Consider the following 9,491-nt stretch of genomic DNA (forward strand, 5'->3'; position numbering starts at 1 on the left):
CAGTAAACATGTTAAAAAATATATTTGGTCGTTCTTTCTTTTTACTGGGGGGAAAAGGGGAGGGGTCATTCTGCAATAGAAAGGGAGCAAGCGATAGCTTATAACGATTTTTTTTCAGGTTCGACTTCGAGTCTGAATATATCACGGTGCTCTGTAACGTTACGTTAGCAAAAGGCCTGTTTGTGTCCTCGTTGAGAACTTTCGAAGGCCACCCTGTTTAGCACTTTGCTATATGGTATTTGAATATGTTTTTTTTGTATATTCAATGCTTCGACAAAATTGTGCTTAATTAAATTTATTTACCAGCACAACTGTAATCGTAATCAAGATTCTTACGTTTCCGATCTTAAAAAATGTCCAATCGAAATTTTCTTGTCCAAAATACCAGTACGCAAAACTCAGTCACTTATTTTAAGTTGTACGCAATTAACTTGTGCATGTAAGATGTTTATCTCAATTGATATCTATTACGGCTTTTTAAAAGGATTCGACGAATTTACCAATATATCAAGATGTCGGATGAATATATTACCAGAAATAGTAACTAAAAATGGATAATAATAAAATGGAGGTTCTCTATAATATTGGCAAAGCGAACACATAAAGGTGTAAACAAGGCATGACAAACTGACACTCGGTAAAGATGTATCGTTTTTTTTTAACACCTAAGCCAATACGCTGTACTATACAGCTACCGCGGCTGCATACATATAACTGTTCTGCTATAATTACGATGGGGCATACATGAACATTATCAAGATAAACAATTTTCGAAGTTGCCTGGTACGACGTCACGTAAAATAAAAATTCAAGTTCCCACATCCATTGAGCATGTCATGCGCGCTATGTCGAATTTCGTAATTGTCCATCTATATACGTGTGCATATTATGAAAAGCTTCTATCCGTCTACGCTTCAAAGAACGAAACGCACTGGTGCATTGTTTCGTTTGATGATGGAAATAAGCAGCTATGTAAAATAGTATCTAAGGGTAGTACCGACACGAATCGGTAGATATCACCACGTACGGCACCACGTACGGAGGTATATCTACATATATAAACTATTTGTTTACTAAAATGTTCATCTGAAAGCCGGCTTTGACGGTTTTCAGTCTATAGCACAATGAAGAGATTCTCTTTCGGAGAGAGCTGGTGTCGCAAATAGCGCAGGCCACGATCTTCGTCTACGACATTATTTTCCAACCCGTCCCGATCAATGTATTGTAACTGCGGTTATCGTTATTACTTCTGTTGTTTTTCATCTCGTATCTTGTTCTATGCATTGCTTTTCGTATTCTCTTCTTTACATTTTTTATATATTGTTTATATTTGTACATGTTATATATATATATATATATATATATATATATATATATATACATATATATATATTCTTTTTAATCTCCCCGACTTTTTGGAGAGCTGAATTTAAGAAGTCTGTATTAACATAAGTTATGGATTCGCTGCGGTCGGTGAGTCATAGTCGTGACGGGCTCTACGAATGACGCCAGGATATATTAAAAAATTTTGCCTTCCTTTCGTAGATTATAGCTCTTACATTGAAAAAGTTTTTTGCAATCGTAGAGAAGAGCAAGAACGTGTGTCATCTTTTAGTGTGCTCATGGTTGAATTCAAGCTCCCCTAATGCTTCTTGAAGAATTCTTGAAAAGATTCGAACAGCTTATCAAACCTTGAAGTTTCCATTCTAACCGATGGCATAGCCAGCAAAATTTGAAGCTTTTTTTTTTGTGCATCTCTGCAAAATTTCGAGGATCTCACCATACATCGCAGCAGAGTGCGCGACTTCTTCAAAAATAAATAATGCAATTGATAACAGCCTGGGAAACAGTCAATGTTAGGTGTCGATTCGGGGCGGGAGATGCGATCTACCTTCGTTGTTGCGCATTGTTTAGCGACAAACATCGCACTGGTATACGTGCCTCCGAACCCTAGCTTAAACCTCTCGATCCGCAACGTGAAATGACTACTCATAATAACGTATAATGACGTAATCCCTTTCTATTAGTTCGATCGTGGGCCGTTTTTACGAGTAAGTTCATTAACTGCCCACTCTGCTCACAGCACAGCTATCCCCATTGAAAGCTGACCAGTGGACGGTTCCTTACAAGTACCATAAAGTTACTTTTGATCTATAGCTCATCGTACTTCTCCATATGATGTCGCTACTGCTTCATCTCTACTGTTTTCTTAAACTTTTAAAGTGTTTCACTGTCTCCTTTCGAACTGTCAAAGAAACGCTCAAATGATTTAGCTTTTTCTAGCGGCAAACGATCATAGAGCTGTGTAAAATAAGGTTAGTTACGTCTGTGATTGTGAAAGAATATTTGCGAGACTCGTCTTGCTATAATACAGTATTCATCCACAACCGATAAACTGCATGACCTTGCGTGACGCTTTGCGTCGTTTCTTCTACAATCATCGATCCCTCATCATCCACATTTTTAAATTTGGGTGCGCCGCATCGGTTCCCGGCAGTAACTAGTGATACCAGTAACCCTATTCGCGTTTGCTCTTTTCCATAATAGCATTATTATGAATGTATTGGATTTTGCCAAGCCACTTTTCACATCGTCTTTTAGGTGGGGTCGATTTTTATACAGGAAAGAGTAGTGAAAGCATACCCTGGGAACACGTTAGAACAACTCGCAGGTTAATATATACATTAGTTTTTTTTGTTTTTTCTATCAACCCTTGGCTTAGACTGACGAGTTTCGGTTCCAAAAGTATTGAACTCTACCAGAGAAGCCGTGCGGTGCACACAGTCGGCCTATTACATATTCTGAAAACTAGGCCATTTGTGACGCGCGTTCTCGGCCTATTGTACATAGCTAGGTCGTTTATCATCGCTGAGTAATATATCAGCAAGCGGTTAGGGCATGCTGCCTGCAAAGTGTCTCAGCGTTCAGGATATCAATGATTTACTGTTTATATTATTGTTCATAACACTCGACCATTGCTAGCGTCAATGCAGCACTCGTGTGCGTCCGCTGCTGCTACGCCCTTTGCGACTCGTTACCCGAATTACAATATGTCGGTTAGCGTGCGAAACTAACAGTTGTTTATTGTTTACGTTTCCAACCGTGATAATGTGTACCTTATTAGACTTACTATAGAGCTTCCGTCGACTGAAAAAAATGACTGCAGATTGCACGTTCCCGTTTGTTCAGCTCCCCAAAAGTTTAGAAAAAGAAAACGAAGTTTCGAAAATAGCTTCTGCGTTGGAATCTACTAGCATGGCACTGCGGTGGAGTATCAATATGCAATGTAGTATATACAATATCAATAAAGTATACACTGCGGTGCGCTACTAAGGGCTTCTGAAAATCTTTAGCGAATCACCAAAAGTTACTTGTGGCTATCGGTTATGAACTACTATTTATGTAATATATGAAATAATGCGGACATTATAAACATGCTTTCAACGTAAGATAAAAAAGTGACTTCAAATGAATTATACTAATTTGTGTATTATTAGGACGAGTTCGATCGACGAAGCAGGCCAGACCATTTACTGGGGCTTTGATGGCCTGTCGGGAGCTGACTAAGGGAAGCGCCACGGGATTCTAACACTGCCCACTATCTCGAGTGGCCTACCTTTTAATCCCGGGTGTTAGCATTAGCAACTTATGACTGCAAAGTGTCAGAATGTACTCTGTTGTACATGATGGTTTGATCATGCATTTTGAAAAATCCATTCGTCTATTCTAAATGATCTTATAAACAAGAAAACTCTCTCTAAGAACGAGAACGAGATGAATGAGAATCGTTCAGAAAGCCAACATAATAGCACCGCAACAATTGCTGCGAAAAATTTCAGCGCATGTTCGCTTAACCAACTATAGCTTGTAAGTATAGTTGAAACGTAATAAACAATAATGCAACAGGTTTACAGGTGGAAAAGTAGATAAACAAACAGTTATTTGAATTTATGTGTTCTCTAGCAATCGTGTGAGCTTCTTCGTATTCGTAAAATTTCAACTACGTGGTACGACGAGGCTGCGTATAACAAATGCCTGCATCTTTCTTTAAATGTGTCATACTAGACATACAAGACTACATAACTCTGTATTCATATAATTTATAAATATATAGACTCATATAATTTTAAAAAAAATTATGTATAGGACAACTGCATCGAGATAACCTTACCTGCATCATAGTGTAGTCAAATGTGTATCGGCTTGTTAGGTCATAGGCTTGGACTGCGTAGCGGCGGTTACATAATATTATGTCACAAATATCTCACGCGACCCGCGGGTATTCTTGCAGATGTGCTTGCAACAAAGGGTCGTTATTGAAGGCCTAGTCATAGTATTAAATGTAAGTCTTTTTGTAAATTATTACTCAGACGCCAAAGATGGACCCGGTGCAATAGAACAACCTTGTAGTCGGCCACCCATAATTCTTTCGTCACTGTATTCGTCTGTAATGAAATCCGAAGTGTCGATGTTTTACTCTGTTGAACCAGTGGTTTCCCGGTCTGTCAAGGTGAACGATATGCTTTCAAAACTTACGAAGAAATAATAACAGCAGCCATAAAAGTTTGACGTTTTCCTGCTCTAATATAGTACCGTCTGAGTACGATAGTCCACGACTAGGTTGAACGCCTCGTATGTATAAGAAGCCTTAGCTTAAAAAATTTCAAGTATCTGTATGTACCGGACAGTTTTTTTCACCCGTTTTTTTGTCTTTCTGTTTTTGGGCACTTGCGCGAAGCATATCTCCTCTCATCGGAGCTCCAGTCAGACATTGTCTTCGAAAACGATGGTCTACTCCTTACATTCTCCAAATCGAATATACTATAGAGACGTACGGTTTATGTGTTTCAATGCATGAATTTTACTTTGTTAGGATAAAAAATAAATAAAATGAAGGACGCGTCCAGTTAACTAAACACGTGGAATAAAATAAAAAGTAAACAGAAAATGCGGCCACATTTGGGTAAACAACTTGTAAGGAATCTCCAGAAAAAATGCTAGACGTTTAATTTATGCATTTAGAAGAACGCGTATGTTTATCTCAACTTTAGTTCAAGAGATTCAGCTATACCGTTAACATATATGTAGATTTGCAAACTTTTGTCTTACTCTCTGATGGGTGCCTTGAGATCAAGACTATAAAATTGATATTACTAGCCCGTTGAGCTGAATTCACGTAGACGACGTATTAAATACATTTGTTCATTAAACCACAATTACTAAAACAAATGTACAATAAATATACAAAGCATATTCGCACATTGAAATGAAAGGACGCATGCTTTTTGGCCTGAGAAGTAGTAGCGGCAGTAGCAACAGATGCAAAAATAACATCAGGTAGCCGTCCTCAAATGGATGATATGCACATATATGGCACACGCACCCTAATCTGAGTCTGCCTAAAAGATGAACAAAGAAAACTTGCTTTATTGTCGATGATCTGTCTTCGCTGTGTCCGTGTTCCACGACCCGAATCCGACCTCGCGTTGATGTTTACTGCATCGCAAGGTTTCATGTTCCCTCTCTCAACTGTCAATAAGAGGAAAAATCAAGAAAAAGAGCCCAGTTTGCTTCAATTACGCAAGTAGCAGACGAAAATTGTTACAGAACGCATTATTATTTTACCTGTTTATACTATCGAAAGATACATATGTGTGTATATGTTTGAGGCTATGAAGATCACCCTCGGCTAATTATGACCTTTGATAATTACGAATAATAGTACGAATACGAAAGCGAGAGAGAGAGAGAGAGAGAAGGAGAAAAAGAAAAAGAATGTGCGAATGCTCAATAATCGAACAAACGAGACGGTACACGAGTGACAAAACTGAGCGGTCGATAAGCAGGCTTCCCTAAGGGAGCGAATCGGGCAAGCAGAGATAGGTGAGACCGTCCGTGAAACTGTCAAACATAAATAGCCAGCTGTAAGCCACTGGCAGCGTTGGCAACCACAGCTGAAATATCTACCCAGTGACCATTGCTGTTTTTCGAGTGCCGGTAAATGTGTGGGTGCGTAGGAGCGCTGTAGTCGATAACTAAACTTGTTACCCTGTCACCGGCACACGTGATGAACAAACGTTCATTACGTGTGCCGGTGACAGGGTAACAAGTTTAGTTATTATTTACAGATAAAAGTTATATATATATATATATATATATATATATATATATATATAAAGATAAAAGTTATATAACTTTTATCTGTAAATAATTTGTTTGAGTGTACCGAAATTCTATTTTCGCATCTAATAAATACATTGGAGTTCGCTACAAGCAATTGCCTTGGTTGATTATCACGAAGAGGTGACATGGCGCGTCAGAGTCGGGAAAAAAGATAGATGTAGATGTTAAAAAATGATGGCTGCCCCAAACCAGTCTCTCTGACATGATCATATAGTTTGTAGACATACAATTTGAGCTTTCTTCTATTTAAATCAATTTTATTTTGAAATAAAGCGTTTCGTGGCGGCCGAACTTACCAGATTTTAGGCAGGTTCTGAACGTATGAAGCAGACCTGAGAAAAAATGAACTAGGGACAAATGCTATCTCATGTGAACCTAAAATACCTTGTCTGTCTGAAGAAATCTAATAGTGATAGAAGAATACCTGGTTACTAAACAGAAAACCCCACTAAGAAGCCCTGACTGAAGCCTGCCACCTGTGGACCGGTTTGGCGAGGTAACTGAGCCTATAAAAACATTTCTTCAGTGGACGGTACGCCGCTCAAAACAATAAAACAAATACCAACACAACAATATGGTTGGCTCCGACGTGTTGTCTTTATTTACTATTTAGTTTTAAGATACTTGAAACAGGTTTTACAGTCTACGTGACGATTTAGTGTAAAATTAATTGATTACGAAACATAAAGCCATATGTTAAATGACTTTGGTTGAAAACCGGCAAAAGGCACACCTGGTTTCCTATTGTACCGATGTTTAATCCCAACAGAATCAGACATAGAATTTTGAAACGTTTTACTTTCTTGGACACGAGCCACACTTTTATGTGAAGCACGCACAGGCGCTTGCCTGATCTCTAAAACGTAGGAACAAAACAAATCGCCTTGGAGCGACTTAGCTCCCAACAATACAATAAGAATATATACCGCCGCTTTCATTTGGCCCTGGGGCTTCTATAATAGCTAAACTGTTTGATGGACTCTGACACAGTTTTTGATGACTGAAATTAACGTACGAAGAAAGCGTACAGCGAAATCAGACCTACTTCCACGTTTACGTATCTACGACTCACGTAACGACCTCCCCCGCACATGTCGAATCGAACAAAGCTAGAACAACATATCGCGCTGTGATGCTACACAGCGGCACAGGTATGATTGTATTTATCTTATCGCTTGCTATCGCTAGCGAATCGTAGCAGACAGCAGAGCATAAGTCTAAGAGACGCTGATAAAAGCCCAACCTGCACACGGGATGCCTGTAATAAGCGTAGTGAAATCGGACGCATTACGCCGTAGACTTACAATGCAAGTACAGACAACACGATAACCGCAGCGGACGTCGGGCCCAAAGCTATGTTTGACCTTGTAGAGCTCTCCATCGTTTTAAACAGATCGCAGCCGTATCCTACTTGCTAGTCGATTATCAGTCATTGGCCGTCCTAGCGGCAAACCCGCCGCGGCTGTATCTTCATTGCAAGCCCCGCAGTGGGTTTGCCGTAGCATATCTGCTAGATTTAGCTAACTGAACTGAAAATCCGAAATGAAATCCCTAGCAAACACAGCGTGCGCCGTGCACACACAGTGAGTCAGCTTTCGCAATATCCGAAGTAACCTGTCTCCCACTGTCCACGAATGATGTTCATATGTTTTTCAGAACGCGGCCAAATCTGAAGATGATCCGAATCGCTCATTCTAAACTCGTCCTGCTTTTCTAGCGCGTTTTTGTTCGAAATGTCAACGTCGTCATTATCGCTAATATTGATTGTTGTGGGCACTGTTATAGGAAATACGCTGGATGCATGCAACTATTGCCGAAGCGAAAACAAACACAAGTTCTCGTTCCTAAGTTTTCCAGGCTTGACTATGCAAACAAGTTATCTACAGTGTCAAATAGAATGCAAAACAAGCTAAATAAACTGCTAAAGTAAGATTGTTTTGCGGCAAGAGATTGAGTCGATGCTGTTCAAACACTAGCCAGTACAGGCATAGGGTCGGTAAATATTGTTATTGTACATTCTATTTATAATAGAAGAATATAAAAATGGAAAAAAGCACACCGTATGAAATTGGCTAGGATATAGTTTATTCAAGCCACCTCAACAAGAGTGTTTTCCAGCGTCCGAGGTGATCGGCAGGCTCAGAAGTGTCGTATTAAAAAAAGGGTCTAACGTACTTGCTAAAAGCAGTGCGCCATTCTGCACGAGAACGTGCTTCTGTGCGAGACGATGTTCAGTTTTCCGCAGTGAGGGTATATTATACAAAATCTGCGATTAAATGAAGCCGTATTTTATTAACGCTTTGTTTCTTGCAACGAATCTTAATCTGCTCATATCAAAAGTTTTTCAAGCTTTTTCAATCGTAGAGAATCGTCGAAAAAAAATTCTGCCATTTTCATTATGTCCCTGTTAGGGCGCCTTTGACACAGTTGAACTTATTGCTTGCCCACGAGTTATTATAATAGATGTCCTGATTATTGTTGTTAACGAAGTGCTTATTAAACGTTTTTTTCATTCAGCATTTGAACTGAGGCACTAAATTATTGGCATGTGTACAAACTAGCCTAAGTTGAAAAATTGCTCACGTCCTAGATGATCGTAACGTAGAACTTAACTCAATGCTGTCTTCAGCAGCTTTTTTCAGCGGCTTCTTCCAAGCATATATTAGGTGAAACGTATTCGAAGTAAGCGGGCGTCAACATATTTGCGTCGAATGTCCCAGTCCCCTATGAAACGCTAATTACTCACTATGATATTAACTCAACACGACATTGTTGTCATCAGAACAAGAGTGATCTAGCTTTTGAATCGAGCGACTATGGTTAATTTTTCCCAGGCTCTGCTAACGACTGTCAAGTTGAACTTGTATCACGTCCAATATCCAATCATCGAACTTTTTACCTATATACATATATATATCTGTTATAGTGTTCTTATATATAGGTCGAGCGGTTATTGCTTATTCGAGGTGATCCTTGAATTCGACTGTTGTTACATCGCATGACGATAAACGATATAATATATTACTTTGAATGTTTATTCAGTCGTGTCCTCACGGTCAGTACGTTAAATAAACCGGTCAAAGTTGCAGTCAGCGACAACCACGCAAATATGGAGACGGCACGCAACAATATTTTTACTGTAAAAGACTCGCACTTAATTTATTACAAAACGCATATTATTATAAAACGATAGCATACATGGCAAACTGTGAAAAATCAATAGTCGAAATATATTGTAAAACTAGCCTGGGCATCAATTAGTCCTGACTAAGTGATAAATATACCAACTAAGGTCCTTACAGATTGGC

At 39.1% G+C, this 9,491-nt stretch overlaps 1 long non-coding RNA gene across 3 annotated transcripts in view; it reads right to left on the reverse strand.

Annotated features, from left to right (window-relative positions):
• Positions 1–8,248: 8,248 nt before the first annotated feature.
• The window catches only part of LOC111265165 (uncharacterized), a 32,142-nt gene continuing 30,899 nt past the window's right edge, over positions 8,249–9,491 (reverse strand). For all 3 annotated transcript variants that reach the window (XR_015312965.1, XR_002683314.2, XR_002683315.2), the window contains one exon: positions 8,249–9,336. This is a non-coding gene — a long non-coding RNA (uncharacterized LOC111265165). The remainder of the gene's footprint in view (positions 9,337–9,491) is intronic.

This window comes from Varroa jacobsoni, unplaced genomic scaffold, assembly GCF_002532875.2.
Source record: "Varroa jacobsoni isolate VJ856 unplaced genomic scaffold, vjacob_1.0 scaffold_939, whole genome shotgun sequence".
Lineage (NCBI taxonomy): Eukaryota > Metazoa > Arthropoda > Arachnida > Mesostigmata > Varroidae > Varroa > Varroa jacobsoni.